Consider the following 16,095-nt stretch of genomic DNA (forward strand, 5'->3'; position numbering starts at 1 on the left):
CAGTCACTTCATAACAGAACCTTAGCCCCACGCCCCATCTGTCGCAACCCCCGTCCCCTAGTTAACCGGGACCCCTGTACCCTAGTTAACCCGGGAAAGGGCGGCCGCGACCAGTTTTAGTGGTATCAGTGTTTATCATTTTGGCAACGGAAATTACATCAGGACCGTAGTTAGGAAATATTTTATCAGAGTAAAATACCACGCTTTTATAATATAAAACACATGGGAAAATCCCAAGTTTCAAGTACACACATTTTATAGGGATAAACCCTATTTTATTTAAATAAAACATCTCTTTATTTTAGGTAACTTTATAGCCACTTTTCCAAGCCTTCAGTGCTGTCCAGCTGGCTTCTATTTTTGGCTTTCACATTTTGTTACCTGAAACGCGTTTAAAAACATTTTGTCAGTGGGAAATACTGGTGAGTAAATCCCAGTTTAATCAAGACATGTAAAAATCATTGTACAGTATTGAGGGCGGTCATGCAATTACATTTGTTTCCATCTACTTTAATTACAACCCACGGTACTGTCAACCCGACTTGTGGTTATGTTACTACTCACAATGTAGTAACAAATTTTGTATACAAAACCCCAACATACCGACGATAATTGTAGAATACAAATACTCAATCACTGTTTAATATAATGTTAATCATATGAAGTTTTGTAAAAACAGTTTGCAAAAAGGAGGATTACTCACATTGCTGTCTTAGGGTTTTCCCATAAAGATTTCCTGGTGATTTTCTATTAATTACACAAATGCACACACGTTAGTATAATAACCCAATATTTACATTAGTAATACCCTCCCCGAGACGGCATTCCAACGACTACGTCGGGTAGAACCTCGACAGCTGTAACACCCTTATTACAGTCCATAATTTAAGTCCATAATCATGTAATTACAGTCACAATTACACTGAAAATACGGGTTTGATAAAAACTTTTATAATTTAAAGTGATACAACATAATGTGGTTTAATTCGCCGTTTTAGAATAACGACAAAACAACATTACGGAAGCTTCGTTTAACGTGTGTTCGGTTCTTGCTCGATGCTTGATCTTCATCCGGCACTCTCGACATTAACCTGTGATCAAAACCAACTTAAAAGTCAGCTTTGATAATTTAATAACTAGTACAACAAGGAATATTGGGACGGATAATCGAATTAAACAAGGAAATCCGGAAATTCTACATTGATATCTTGATCCAGAAACAAAGACTTGAAACTGGCCTCCACCGTAACTTACGGTGGGCACCGTAAGTTACGGTGGCCCCTGGTATAAAGTACCCCCACCGTAAGGCAGGAGGTAACTACCGTAAAGCTTTCAGCCCCCACCGTAACTTACGGTGCCCACCGTAAGTTACGGTGGCCCCTGTATCAGACCTTCCCATTTTGCCATTTTTGACACGAAAACTTTCGTATCTTTCAATCTGCTTGTCCGTTTGACCTACCGTTTCTTCCTACATGATTGTAATTTGATCCTCCGTCATATGGAGTTAAAATCCAACATCCTACATAATAAATTTTGAGACTTCTAAGCCTTCGACTCCTTGCCGTTTTACCGAATTTTAACCCGTTTATGCATTTTATCGAACAAACATATTTGTTTAATTCTTATTTCACATGCACCTCTTCCAATTAATATTATCTACCATGTTAGGTTCTAATCATAGGTTTCTCACACAATTTAAATACATTTTCGCTCGTATGCTTATTTTGACCCGTTAAGGGTATTTAAGCACTTTAGAACCTAAACTCGCTTTCATACATTTCTAGCATATTATTCCTACATTCCTTACCAAGTAATCTTCCACGACAACTATATGTGTGTGGATTTAATGTGGATACCTATATGCTCCAAATTTTACCCCTCGGATTATCATTTTACGGCAAAGACCTATATAAAGTCATTCGACCCAAAAATCTACATCTTTCACTATCTTTTCTTATTCTAAGCATTTATTTAGTCATAAAACTCGTTTCCGAACCACTTTTAAGGGTCGTTCGTTCGAATTAGCTTACAAGGGCGATTTGGTCAATTTTCATCCTTCTTTTACTACAAGGGAACTTTTAAATACTTGTTTTACCCAAAATCCGACCTTTTAACTATAATCTTGTTTATAAACCCATGTGCTTCTGAAACACCATAATCATAGTTCAATTTATTCGGTTTACCTAAAAGATAACCGAATTTCTATATTTTAACCTTGTCTAACTCTTATAGAATCTCAAGTTCTACATGATGAATTGAATCGTTATACATACCTGGCTCGGATCAATATATTGATCCATTTCAATACCTTGACTTAGTAGCCGCTAAGCAATAGCGATGTGCGTATCCATTTGATATTTATTCCTATAAACATGTAATTTGACAAACCATTAGTCGATATTGTCAAAGGGTGATTAATTTCACCTTTTGACCCGTTTATTTACCTAGTGATCTTCGTCACTTCAACTAAATGCCAATTTCATGTATTATGCTAATTTAAAGTCTACTAGTGAAAATACGAAATCAAGCATAACGTAACGGAATCGTAGTTACGTACCTTTTAAGCACCCTCTTCAAACGCGTATTTCCACCGGCTTGTCCATTTGACGATCCGGATTCCTCGCCTAAAGAGTTCAATTCGCAATCCGTTTAGAACCCTTTTTCAATCATGTATCGCATAATTTGTTAAATCATCACAATCATGCGTTTTAACTTTAAATTTCAACTTCAAGCCTTCTTTGGGGCATTTTTACAAACACCTTAAGGGCAAAATTTTAAATAATTCATTAACAAGCTCAAAACTTGTCATATAACCCGAATTTTCATCAATCAAACTATTTAACACAAATATTTGCCTTTACAATTCTGAAATAACTTCACATATGTCAAATTACACTAGCACAACCCCAAATTTCCTAGTGTTTAACAAGTTCTACATAACTCACTAGTCACCTACTTTGGTGATTATAAACTCTTCAAGCCTCATGCAAGATTTTGATAGAAATTCATCTAGGATTTATCCCTAGACATCAAATCACTTCTAATTTCATCCATGCACGACATAATCAAGCTAAATTTCAGTTTCTTACAATTAACCTAGAATTTAAGATGAATCAAAACATCAAGATTTTACATACCTTATGATCCCTTCAACTAGGTGATCATTAATTTGTGCTTGAAAATCGATTTGGACTTGATTTAAACCCTCAATTTGTGGTTTTTATGAGAATTAGGGTTGGGTGAAGAATCCCCTTGTCGCCCCCTGCTTCTTGATCGACCAGACACCCCCAAAGTGGGTGTTTGGTGTGTTTTAATTTTGTTTTATGTTATTAAGTTTCAATTTAACAACATAGGCCCCTCAACTTTAGTTTGGTTTGTAACTTGAGTATTTTGTTCTTTCACTTAATTACAAGACTTGTACTAGGTTATTTATTTCCTAGTTATTTATCTTGTTCAAACCCGGTATTTAATATATATATGAAATCTATATTTTTGGGGTGTTATAGTTTAAATCCTAGTATTTATCGGGTTACTTTTACCGCTAACGGTATTTTACCCGTCCTGTAGTATTAACGTGGTTTGATTACCAAACCCGTTTTCGGGATGTTACAACAGCCGTTACAGAATCCTAGATCAATCGGGCAGTGTATCTAATACGTAACCGGGGTTATGATACTTACAACGAGGCAAACCTTTGTTATTTAGGGGGGTATTATGCCCGGAAATTACTTTAGCTATGTAGAAATTCGAGAGAGAAAGAAAGATTGAACGATTTGAATGAACGACCGAATGCATCTATTTATAGTGTTGATTTTCGTCTTCGTCGCGCCCCGCGTAGGTTCCAGCCAAGGGCTTCTTGGCCTGCGAGGCTAGCTAGGGTAGGCCCTAGCTGTGCTGATTCGGGCACTAGGCGTGACACGAGGCTGCCACGTGGCGGCCTGGGGGTTCGCCCTGACTACGAGTTGTCGCGGCCCGCGTAGATCATCATCAACTCGTTCGCGGCCCGCAAGCGAGGACTGAATCTTGTTTTTATTTTATTTTTAATTGTATATGGTATTTTGGGCTCGGTTTTCACATATGGGGTATATTTTAAGACATATAGAGGCATTTTAAATATATTAGGGGTGTCGAAAAATTATTTAGGAGGGTTGTTATATCCTCACCACCTTGTTTTAGAACTCGTCCTCGAGGTCTACTGGAATAGGTGTGGATATTTCTTTTGCATTTCTGATTCAAGCTCCCATGTGTACTCTAGTCCTCTTTTGCAGTCCCATTTCACTTTGACCAGAACTAGTCTCTTGTGCTTGAGATTCTTGACTTTCCTGTCTTCAATTTGTAGAGGTCGTTCCACAAATTTTAACTGCTCATTTACTTCTATATCCTTAAGAGGCACTAATAGTGATTCATCGGCTAAGCACTTTTTGAGATTGCATACATAAAATACATCATGTATTCCTGCCATTTCCTCTGGCAGTTGTAGCTGATAGGCTACAGGTCCTATTCTTCTAATAATCTCAAAAGCTCCAACGTACCTGGGGCTTAGCTTTCCCCTTTTGATGAATCGTACCACTCCTTTCCAAGGAGAAACTTTCAATAACACCTTGTCTCCTACTTGAAATTCCAATGGTTTTCGCCTGTTATCAGCGTAACTCTTCTGTCGATCACGTGCTGCTTTCAGTCGTTCCTTGACTTGAATGATCTTGTCGGTTGTTTCTTGTACTATTTCTGGTCCAGAAAGTTGCTTTTCTCCGATCTCTACCCAACAGACTGGGGTTCAGCACTTTCGTCCATAAAGTGCTTCGAATGGTGCAGCATTGATATTTGTGTGATAACTGTTATTGTAAGAAAATTCTATTAATGGTCAGTGATCGTCCCAATTACCTCCGAAATCAATTACACAAGCTCTAAGCATATCTTCCATCGTCTGAATTGTCCTTTCGCTTTGTCCGTCCATTTGAGGATGATAAGTTGTGCTTAGATTCAATTTGGTTCCCATTGCTTTTTGGAAAGTTGTCCAAGAATGAGAGGTGAAACGGCTATCTCTATCAGACACAATTGATAAAGGAATTCCATGTAATAAAACTATTTCATTTACATACAGCTTAGCTAATTGTTCCATACTGAAAGTTTCCTTCATTGGTAGGAAATGAGCTGACTTAGTTAGCCTGTATACAATCACCCAGATTGTATCATTATCTTTCCTTGTTTTGGGTAATTTGGTAACAAAATCCATTGTTATCAATTCCCACTTCCACATTGGCATTTCGAGTTGCTGCAATAAACCTGAGGGTTTCTGATGTTCAGCTTTAACTTGCGAACAGGTTAAACACTTAGAAACATAAGCTGCTATATCCTTCTTCATTCCTATCCATCAGAAATTCTTTCTTAAATCCTGATACATCTTATCATTTCCAGGATGCATCGTATATTTAGACTTATGGGCTTCTTCTAATATACGATGGCGTAGGTTTCCTAATTTGGGTATCCATATTTTTTTCTTATGGAATCTCCAAATTCCATCTGTTCCTTGTTCTAATTCCTTAATCATTCCTTTCAAATTCTTAGTATCATCCTTGATTACTGATTCTTGTGCCTTTCTAATATGTTCATTGAAATCTACATGTAGATTTAATTTAAGAGAACGTACCCTTTTTGGCTTTTCATGATACTTTCGACTTAAAGCATCAGCCACTACATTAGCTTTACCTACATGATACTGGATATTACAATCATAATCACTAAGTATCTCCATCCAGCGTCTTTGTCTCATATTCAACTCCTTTTGTCCGAAAACATACCTTAAACTCTTATGGTCGGTGAAAATGGTAAACTTACTACCATAAAGGTAATGTCTCCAAATCTTAAGAGCAAAAATTATGGCTCCTAATTCCAAATCATGGGTTGAATAATTCTCTTCATGATTCTTAAGTTGTCTAGATGCATAAGCTATGACCTTTTTACGTTGCATCAATACACATCCATAACCTAACTTAGAAGCGTCACAATAGACTACAAAGTCTTCAGTTCCTTCTGGTAACGCTAATATGGGTGCGTTAGTTAACCTTTGCTTAAGAATTCTAAAGGCTTCTTCTTGTTTTGGTCCCCATTTAAACTTAATAGATTTACAGGTTAACTTAATTAAGGGAATGGCTATTCTAGAAAAATCTCGAATAAATCTCCTATAATAACCGGCCAATCCTAAGAAACTTCTAACCTCAGTTGGTGACTCAGGGGTTTTCCATTTGGTAATCGCCTCGATCTTGGTGGGATCCACATGAATTCCTTCATGATTAACTAGATGTCCAAGAAACTGTACATGTTCTAACCAAAATTCACACTTCGAAAACTTTGCATAAATCTTTTCTTTTCTCAATAAACTTAGAAGTGCGTGCAAATGCTTTGCATGATCCTCTTTACTCTTAGAGTAAATGAGAATATCATCTATAGAGACAATTATGAATTTATCCAAATATGGCTTACATATTCAGTTCATCATGTCCATAAATGCTGCTGGGGCATTGGTTAGACCAAATGGCATGACAGTAAATTCATAATGGCCATACCTTTTTCTAAATGCGGTCTTAGGATGTCTTCTTCCTGTACCTTTATTTGATGATATCCTGACCGTAAATCGATTTTGGAGAAAGATCGAGCTCCTTGTAACTGATCGAACAGATCATCGATTCTTGGTAATTGTAACACCCCGAAAATGGGTTAGGTAATCAAACCACGTTAATAATAATGAACGGGTAAAATACCGTTAGTGGTAAAATTGACCGGATGAATATAAGGATTTAAATAAATAATCTAATCTTAATTAAAAAGGAGGATAAATACTTTGAGAAAACAAAGTATATAAAAGGCACGAGTTAACAAGACCTAAAATAAAACGGGATAGGTGACGCCCCAAATATATAGGTTTTATATACATATTAAATAGCGGTTATGAACAAGATAAAAAAAATTAACTAGGAAATAAATAACCTAGTTAATTACAAGTCTTGTAGTTATGAGAAACCTTGGTTAAAACATGTTATATGCAACAAGGGTAAAGTAGAGGGACTAAAGGTGATAAGCTGGAAACTAGTTTTATTTAATAAAACATCAACACCAAAACACACACTCTAAGTGTGTGTTCTGGTCGAGACAATCACAGGAGCCAAGGGGGGGTTCCCTTACTCAAACCCTAACAAGCACAAAATCAACAAATTGGAAGGGGAAATCGAACCCAAATTGAAATCCGAGCAAAAACTAGTGATCACCTCAGTGAAGGGATCATAAGGTATGTCAAAATTCCCACTTTGGTTCCATCTCAAATTTGGATGAATACATGAGATTTGAAATTAGAGCTTGCATGATCGTTGTTTGGGTGAAATAGTAATAAAATCATGTCTAGGAGTAAACCCTAGTCATTAGTTTGCTGAATTAATGTTTAAACTATGAAATTCATGATCATCCACCATGTGTGTGTAGTGGGTTTTGTAGAAACAAGGTGAACACTAGAACCATGATGAGTAAATTAGTGTTATTTGAATCCTATGAGGTTAATTTTGATATTGAACTATAAATTAGATGATTATCTTGTGAAAGATGTTAAAATCTTGGTAAAAATAACAAGTTAAGAACTTGATTATAAATATGTAAAATTATGCACATTAGGTATTCGTTAAAATGCCTAAATGAAAGCTAAAATGTTGAGATTTCAAGTGAAATGTGCATTTGAATGATATGGCAAATTGGGTGTAATATGAAGCGATAGGGGTTCTAAACATCATGTTGTTTTAGACTAACTGTGTAAATCATGTGATCAAAAGTAGTTAACTTTTGATAAGTTGAACAAATAAATGATGAAGTCAAATAGTAGTTTTTGACATAGAAAATACATAAGGTGGAATAGTCGTGAATTGTAATGACTAATCTAACCACCTTGCGAATGATGATAGTTTGACTCTTGACAAGCTAGATGGAGGCTTGGGAATGAAGCGGGTCAAACGGAGCAAGTACGAGAAGAAAAGCGTAAACCATACGAGAGGTAAGTAAAGCTTACGCCCCTTTTTGATTTGTTATAAATTACTTAATTGCATGTATTGATTGAGAATGCTACTAAGTGATTGTTATATGATGTTCCGACATGATTCAATGAAAGTCGGAACAAGAGGAATGGTAAGAAATCATGAATATTAGTAAAAGGGGTAAAATGCTAAATTAGTCACGAAATTACGAACAAATAAAAACGGTTTTTAGTATAACGAGTTCAAGGAAAACCGGGATAGGTTTAAAGGGATGAAATGGTAATTAAATACCATCTCATATGGACAAATGGTCATTTGGACTAAATGGGTCGAATGGTGTTGTTAACACCATTTGACAATAATATTTGACGATCGATTTTTGAGTTTTGTAATCACAGGAAATAACATAAGCTTGCGTTGCTTTAACTAGAAAGGATTAAAGCAAAGTTATTGTAAACGGGTCAATACTTTGACCCGAGCCAGGTACGTGTAAATATGATTGTGGATAACATACTTCATGGCTAAATATGTAGCGAAAGCCCTTTGTAGTAAGTGAGGGGCTAATGTTGACTAAAACGTCCTTGAAGGGTAAATTGGGCAAACGACCCATAAAGGTTGGTTAGGAGCTTATATTATGATTTGGTAACCTTTAGATGCGTATGAAAATATTAGGCATAAACTATCAAGTGTTAAATGCCTTAAAATGTGTATTGCCGCAAAAATAACTTATTTGAGGGATGAAACTCGGAATAAATAATCTATTGCATTAATCAGTTTCGATTCCCGGACTCGTTTAGACACGTTTTTAACCCCGTATGACTAAATCATTTCAGGTTTATGAAATGTAGGTACTTTTTGGAATGCCGGAGGACGATCAAGATCAACGAAGAACCGAACACGATAAAGATTCATGCTTCCGCACTTTGCCTCGTCGTAAATTTAAACGACGAATCTGATCACGTTATGTGGAATAACTTATGATTTGTAAAAGTTTTAATAAGCCCGTATTTTTATAGCATGTGTAGTCTTAACTATACATCTAGTTGTTGGTATTTACATGTAAAACTGTTTAATAGTAACTAGGGTGTTACAAGTTGGTAATCAGAGCTCATGGTTAAAGAGTAAGGTGTGTTCGGTTCGAGACTTGATCGCAGATCCGGTAAGTACGAGTATGTTAATGGTCTGGTATGATTAAAGTGTTGTGAACAACAAATAAGGTATCGTGTAATACACGTTAGACCAACGAAATTGATTAGTATAGTTAACGAAATCACGTGTAGTAAAAAGCCTTGTATTGCAATACGTGCATTTATTAATGTAGAAATTACTAACTTTTGTAAATGTTTAGTTGAAGGACGCTCGCATCTGAAGATGACGAGAGTTGAACGAATTTGTGGATATGACTGTGGAACGGTCCGAAGTATGACAAGCGGAGTATACTCACCGAGGACCTAAATCGCGTAACGACCGCGAACAAGGTTAATGGCAAGGAACGCCCGTCGGGGTAAGCATTACCAGGTGCGCGCTTTTAAATATAATCGCACAAATAGCGATATGCAACAAACATGTAGAGAATGATTGTTGCATATGTAAATTCGAAACTTGGAAAAACCTGAATAGAATACCTATCCAGGATAATATTTCCAAGAAAACTAAATAGAGGCGTTACTTACATAGGGCGTGATGTGAAAACTATAAAAAGGTCGTGTGTGTCATGTGTTAATCGCTTACTCTGGCCAAGTAAGTAGTGGCATATGATACCATGAGTTTCTTATAGTGGACACATTTACATCCGATGTAGTAAGGATGGGGTTAATGGGACAAATTAAAAAGGGTACCCAAATGAGTCAGATAAGTAAAATGTTGATAGTAAATGTAAACGCAAGTCAAACGACGGAAGCGTATTACGTTAGAATAATGAGCCCGAGTGAAGGGACAAAGACTAATGAAAAATGATTCAGATATGCAACGAGAGGGAGTGTACTTACACTCATACCCGGAAAATCCAAACATGTAAAATAACTAAGATATGCATTGGGAGGGAGTGTACTTACACTCGAACCCGGAAAATACAAATATGTAAAATGAGTAAGATATGCATTGGGAGGGGGTGTACTTACACTCGAACCCGGAGAATGCAAATATGACTCTTAACGGGCCGTTTTTGTAAAACGCCAAACCTGAGGACAAAGTCGGAGTATAAAATTGAAACGAAGTCTTAATGCATACCGGAAGGGTTGCAATAATAACGGCTTCGGTAAAACACCCGGTTGATGGGTAAGGAGTTAAACACATGAGTAGACCGGGAAACGGGAATTCGCATGGAAAGTCAAAAGACTCGGGTTTTGAGTCATGACTAAAAGACGACAAGATGAAGTAAATAAAAATTTTGATAAACTTACGTTCAACTATTTTAAAGTTGAACTGGTCGAACAAAGAATAAAGTTTGACATTCATAAGTGATGAATTTTCACGCAACAAGTCAAATGAATTTAATAAAGAACAACGCTTGCTAAAATAAGTAAGCGCGAACCTAGTAAATGAAAGTGAGAAATATTAATAAACCTAGGTAAAGGATTATGGGCGTTATAAACATTAAAATAAAAGAACCCGATTAATGGATTGTAAAGAAATATAATTATGAACCGGGAAACGGGGAGCGTAAAACAAACCAATGTGTAAATAATGTAAGGAGTCATAAAGTCGGAAGATTAGTCCGAAAGTAAACGAATGAAGCCTTTGACCACGGTCAAGGTCAACTAAAGCTCAAAAGCGAAAATAAATGATTACAAATATAACGAGGGATGCTTTGGAACTATATATGTATATATATACATTTAAATAGACACGAATAAAAGGTGATCTACGGGATCATCATAATCTACAGGGTTAAAAGTAGTGTTAGGATCTACGGGACCAAGAAGACCTTTGGGTCACGGATAGAAAGAAACGAATTGTCGGGTTTCACCTTAAAAAGGTAAAAAGGTAAAAATCTAAAGAAATAGCCTACGAGGCTAAGTGAAAGAACCTACGGGTCAATAGTATAAGACGATGAAACTGGTTGTAACTTCCGGCGTAAAATAATAACGGGAGATAAAGTTCGTATAAAAGCGATGGGTTTCGCTAAGTTAACTAAACGGGTTAAAGGCGAAGAGATCATAAAAGGCCGGGATGGCAATAAGATATACCATAATGACGGGGAGTATAATGACGGCGACTAACCAGTCTGGCCGGTAAAACCCTTCAAATTCGGAGTAGTGTTACGACTTATCACTTATATAAAGCGCCTGTTGAAATAAGACTAACTTGAAGTAAACATAAGGAAAATAAATACAACCGAGCGATCAGATGACAACTCGGTCAAATAAATGACAAGAATAAGAAATACAAAATGAAAGTATCGGCCTGCGAGGCCGTACACATAAAAGGCGTATACGCTTTGAAACCAAAAGCACATTACCATACTTTCCTGGTAGGAGTATTATGTGTGAGCAATGCTCAAGTGATCACCGAAGCTAAGGTTCGGATGATCTAAACTAGTAAAGTGCGTAAGAAAGGTTTCGGGGACGAAACCTCTTTAAGGGGGGTAGACTTGTAACACCCCGAAAATGGGTTAGGTAATCAAACCACGTTAATAATAATGAACGGGTAAAATATCGTTAGTGGTAAAATTGACCGGATGAATATAAGGATTTAAATAAATAATCTAATCTTAATTAAAAAGGAGGATAAATACTTTGAGAAAACAAAGTATATAAAAGGCACGAGTTAACAAGACCTAAAATAAAACGGGATAGGTGACGCCCCAAATATATAGGTTTTATATACATATTAAATAGCGGTTATAAACAAGATAAAAAAAATTAACTAGGAAATAAATAACCTAGTTAATTACAAGTCTTGTAGTTATGAGAAACCTTGGTTAAAACATGTTATATGCAACAAGGGTAAAGTAGAGGGACTAAAGGTGATAAGCTGGAAACTAGTTTTATTTAATAAAACATCAACACCAAAACACACACTCTAAGTGTGTATTCTGGTCGAGACAATCACAGGAGCCAGGGGGTTCCCTTACTCAAACCCTAACAAGCACAAAATCAACAAATTGGAAGGGGAAATCGAACCCAAATTGAAATCCGAGCACAAACTAGTGATCACCTTAGTGAAGGGATCATAAGGTATGTCAAAATTCCCACTTTGGTTCCATCTCAAATTTGGGTGAATACATGAGATTTGAAATTAGAGCTTGCATGATCGTTATTTGGGTGAAATAGTAATGAAATCATGTCTAGGAGTAAACCCTAGTCATTAGTTTGTTGAATTAATGTTTAAACTATGAAGTTCATGATCATCCACCATGTGTGTGCAGTGGGTTTTGTAGAAACAAGGTGAACACTAGAACCATGATGAGTAAATTAGTGTTATTTGAATCCTATGAGGTTAATTTTGATATTGAACTATAAATTAGATGATTGTCTTGTGAAAGATGTTAAAATCTTGGTAAAAATCACAAGTTAAGAACTTGATTATAAATATGTAAAATTATGCACATTAGGTGTTCGTTAAAATGCCTAAATGAAAGCTAAAATGTTGAGATTTCAAGTGAAATGTGCATTTGAATGATATGGCAAATTGGGTGTAATATGAAGCGATAGGGGTTCTAAACATCATGTTATTTTAGACTAACTGTGTAAATCATGTGATCAAAAGTAGTTAACTTTTGATAAGTTGAACAAATAAATGATGAAGTCAAATAGTAGTTTTTGACATAGAAAATACATAAGGTGGAATAGTCGTGAATTGTAATGACTAATCTAACCACCTTGCGAATGATGATAGTTTGACTCTTGACAAGCTAGATGGAGGCTTGGGAATTAAGCGGGTCAAACGGAGCAAGTACGAGAAGAAAAGCGTAAACCATACGAGAGGTAAGTAAAGCTTACGCCCCTTTTTGATTTGTTATAAATTACTTAATTGCATGTATTGATTGAGAATGCTACTAAGTGATTGTTATATGATGTTCCGACACGATTCAATGAGAGTCGGAACAAGAGGAATGGTAAGAAATCATGAATATTAGTAAAAGGGGTAAAATGCTAAATTAGTCACGAAATGACGAACAAATAAAAACGGTTTTTAGTATAACGAGTTCAAGGAAAACCGGGATAGGTTTAAAGGGATGAAATGGTAATTAAATACCATCTCATATGGACAAATGGTCATTTGGACTAAATGGGTCGAATGGTGTTGTTAACACCATTTGACAATAATATTTGACGATCGATTTTTGAGTTTTGTAATCACAGGAAATAACATAAGCTTGCGTTGCTTTAACTAGAAAGGATTAAAGCAAAGTTATTGTATACGGGTCAATACTTTGACCCGAGCCAGGTACGTGTAAATATGATTGTGGATAACATACTTCATGGCTAAATATGTAGCGAAAGCCCTTTGTAGTAAGTGAGGGGCTAATGTTGACTAAAACGTCCTTGAAGGGTAAATTGGGCAAACGGCCCATAAAGGTTGGTTAGGAGCTTATATTATGATTTGGTAACCTTTAGATGCGTATGAAAATATTAGGCATAAACTATCAAGGGTTAAATGCCTTAAAATGTGTATTGCCGCAAAAATAACTTATTTGAGGGATGAAACTCGGAATAAATAGTCTATTGCATTAAATCCACCACGTTCAAAATTGTGGTGGAAGACTAACCAAAGTGAACAAGTGAACTTATGAGGCATAAGGGAAATGAGCGAAATTATGCTTAAAAGGACATAAATGCCCTTAACGGGTCAAAATAAGCACTCGAGTGCAAGCGGGTTTAATAGGCGTAAGAAACCCGTGGTTTGAGTTAAATATGATAGACAATATAGAAATTAGGAGATTCACGAGAAATTGGGATCAAACAAACAAGTTTGTTTGATAAATATATGAATGGGTCAAAATAGGAAAATTTTAATTTAAGCCTAGAGCTTAAAACTCTATAAATTTGTCAATCCGGATGTTGGTTTTAACTCCATTTGATGGAGGATCAAATTACAATCACGTAGGAAGAAACGATAGGTCAAACGGATAAGCGGATTAAAAGTTATGAAGGTTTTCATTCTAGAAAACGGCAAACTTGGAAAATCCTGCAGAGGCCACCGTAAGTTACGGTAGCTACCGTAACTTACGGTAGCCTCAAAGTCTTTACGCCACATACCCACTGATTTACGGTGGAAAAATCAACGTTCAGGGGCTACCGTAAATTACGGTAGCCACCGTAATTTACGGTAGACCCTGTAACACAATGTATTTTAATCAGTTTCGATTCCCGGACTCGTTTAGACACGTTTTTAACCCCGTATGACTAAAGCATTTCAGGTTTATGAAATGTAGGTACTTTTTGGAATGCCGGAGGACGATCAAGATCAACGAAGAACCGAACACGATAAAGATTCATGCTTCCGCACTTTGCCTCGTCGTAAATTTAAACGACGAATCTGATCACGTTATGTGGAATAACTTATGATTTGTAAAAGTTTTAATAAACCCGTATTTTTATAGCATGTGTAGTCTTAACTATACATCTAATTGATGGTATTTACATGTAAAATTGTTTAATAGTAACTAGGGTGTTACAGTAATGGATACCGATTTTTAATCGTGACCTTGTTCAATTCGCGGTAGTCAATGCACAAACGCATTGATCCGTCTTTCTTTTTAACGAATAAGATTCATGCTCCCCAAGGTGATGAACTTGATTGTATGAATCTTTTCTCCAACAATTCATCTAATTGTTTCTTCAGTTCCTGCATTTTCGTGGGTGCCAAACGGTAAGGTGCTTTGGCAATTGGTGTTGTCCCTGGTAGTAGTTGGATTCTGAATTCAACTTCTTTGTCTGGCGGTAGTCCTGGTAATTCTTCTGGAAACACATTTGGAAACTGAGATACTACATAAATATCTTTTAATTCTTTTCCTTTAGTTTTAGTGATTATGGAAATCAAATACACGAATGATCCTTTTCTTATATAACTTGTTGTTTTCATCACAGAGATGAATTTTGTGGATCTAGAGGGCTTATCTCCTTTAATTGTGATCTTTTCACCCTTTGGTGAATTTACTTGAATCGACTTTTGATCATATAAAATACTGGTTTTATTGGCTATTAACCAATCTATTCCTAGTACAACATCAAATCCTGCCAGTTTCATTGGATAAAGGTTTGCAATAAACTTTTGATTTAAAAATTCTATTCTTGCTCCCTACGAGATTTCAGAAATCTTAATGGTTTCCCCATTTGTTGTCTCTACTAAACATTCTTGTGGGAGTTCAGTTAATGGTTGTTTGAGAAGTTTGCAAAATGAAGTATTAATAAAACTTTGGTTCGCACCAGAGTCAAATAATATTTTAGCAAAAACATCATTAACTAAAAATGTACCGGCTATCACGTCCGGGATCATTTTAGCTTCTTCCGCATTCAGAACAAATGCCCTGGCATTTTAGTAGTCTTGTTGTTCATGGCTGGAACTAGTTTCGGACAGTTTGGCTTGATGTGACCCTTTTCTCCACAGTTGAAGCACATTTCATTATTAGGTTTCTTCATACAATCTCCTTCCTTGTGTCCTGGTATCTTGCGGAAATTATAGTAGGCGGAGCATCTTCCTGAATGCTTCTTCTTGCAAGCCTTACAATAAGGTGTAGAGGAAGAACCTACATTTTTCCCACGGTTGGAATTTCCATAACGAAATTCTTGGGTAAGTCTTTGAGCTAGGTACCTTCTCTAGTCTTCTTCTCGTGTACGTACCAATTCATCAGTCAAGGTGTTTGCTAGTTCTACAGCTTCTTCTATGGTTTGAGGTCTAGCCGCCTTGACTACATGCCTAATCTCACTGATAAATCCCCAGATATAACGGGAGATTAATACTGGTTCTGGTGATGTAAGGGTTGGCACTATTCTAGCATATTAAAAGAATGTAGTTGTATATCCCTTACTATCCACTCCAGTCATCCTAAGGTTTAGGAACTTATTTGCTATTTGTTCATTTTCATTGGGAGGGCAAAATTTCCTTTCCACCATGTTCTTACATTCCTCCCATTCCA

Source organism: Helianthus annuus, chromosome 2 (assembly GCF_002127325.2).
Source record: "Helianthus annuus cultivar XRQ/B chromosome 2, HanXRQr2.0-SUNRISE, whole genome shotgun sequence".
Lineage (NCBI taxonomy): Eukaryota > Viridiplantae > Streptophyta > Magnoliopsida > Asterales > Asteraceae > Helianthus > Helianthus annuus.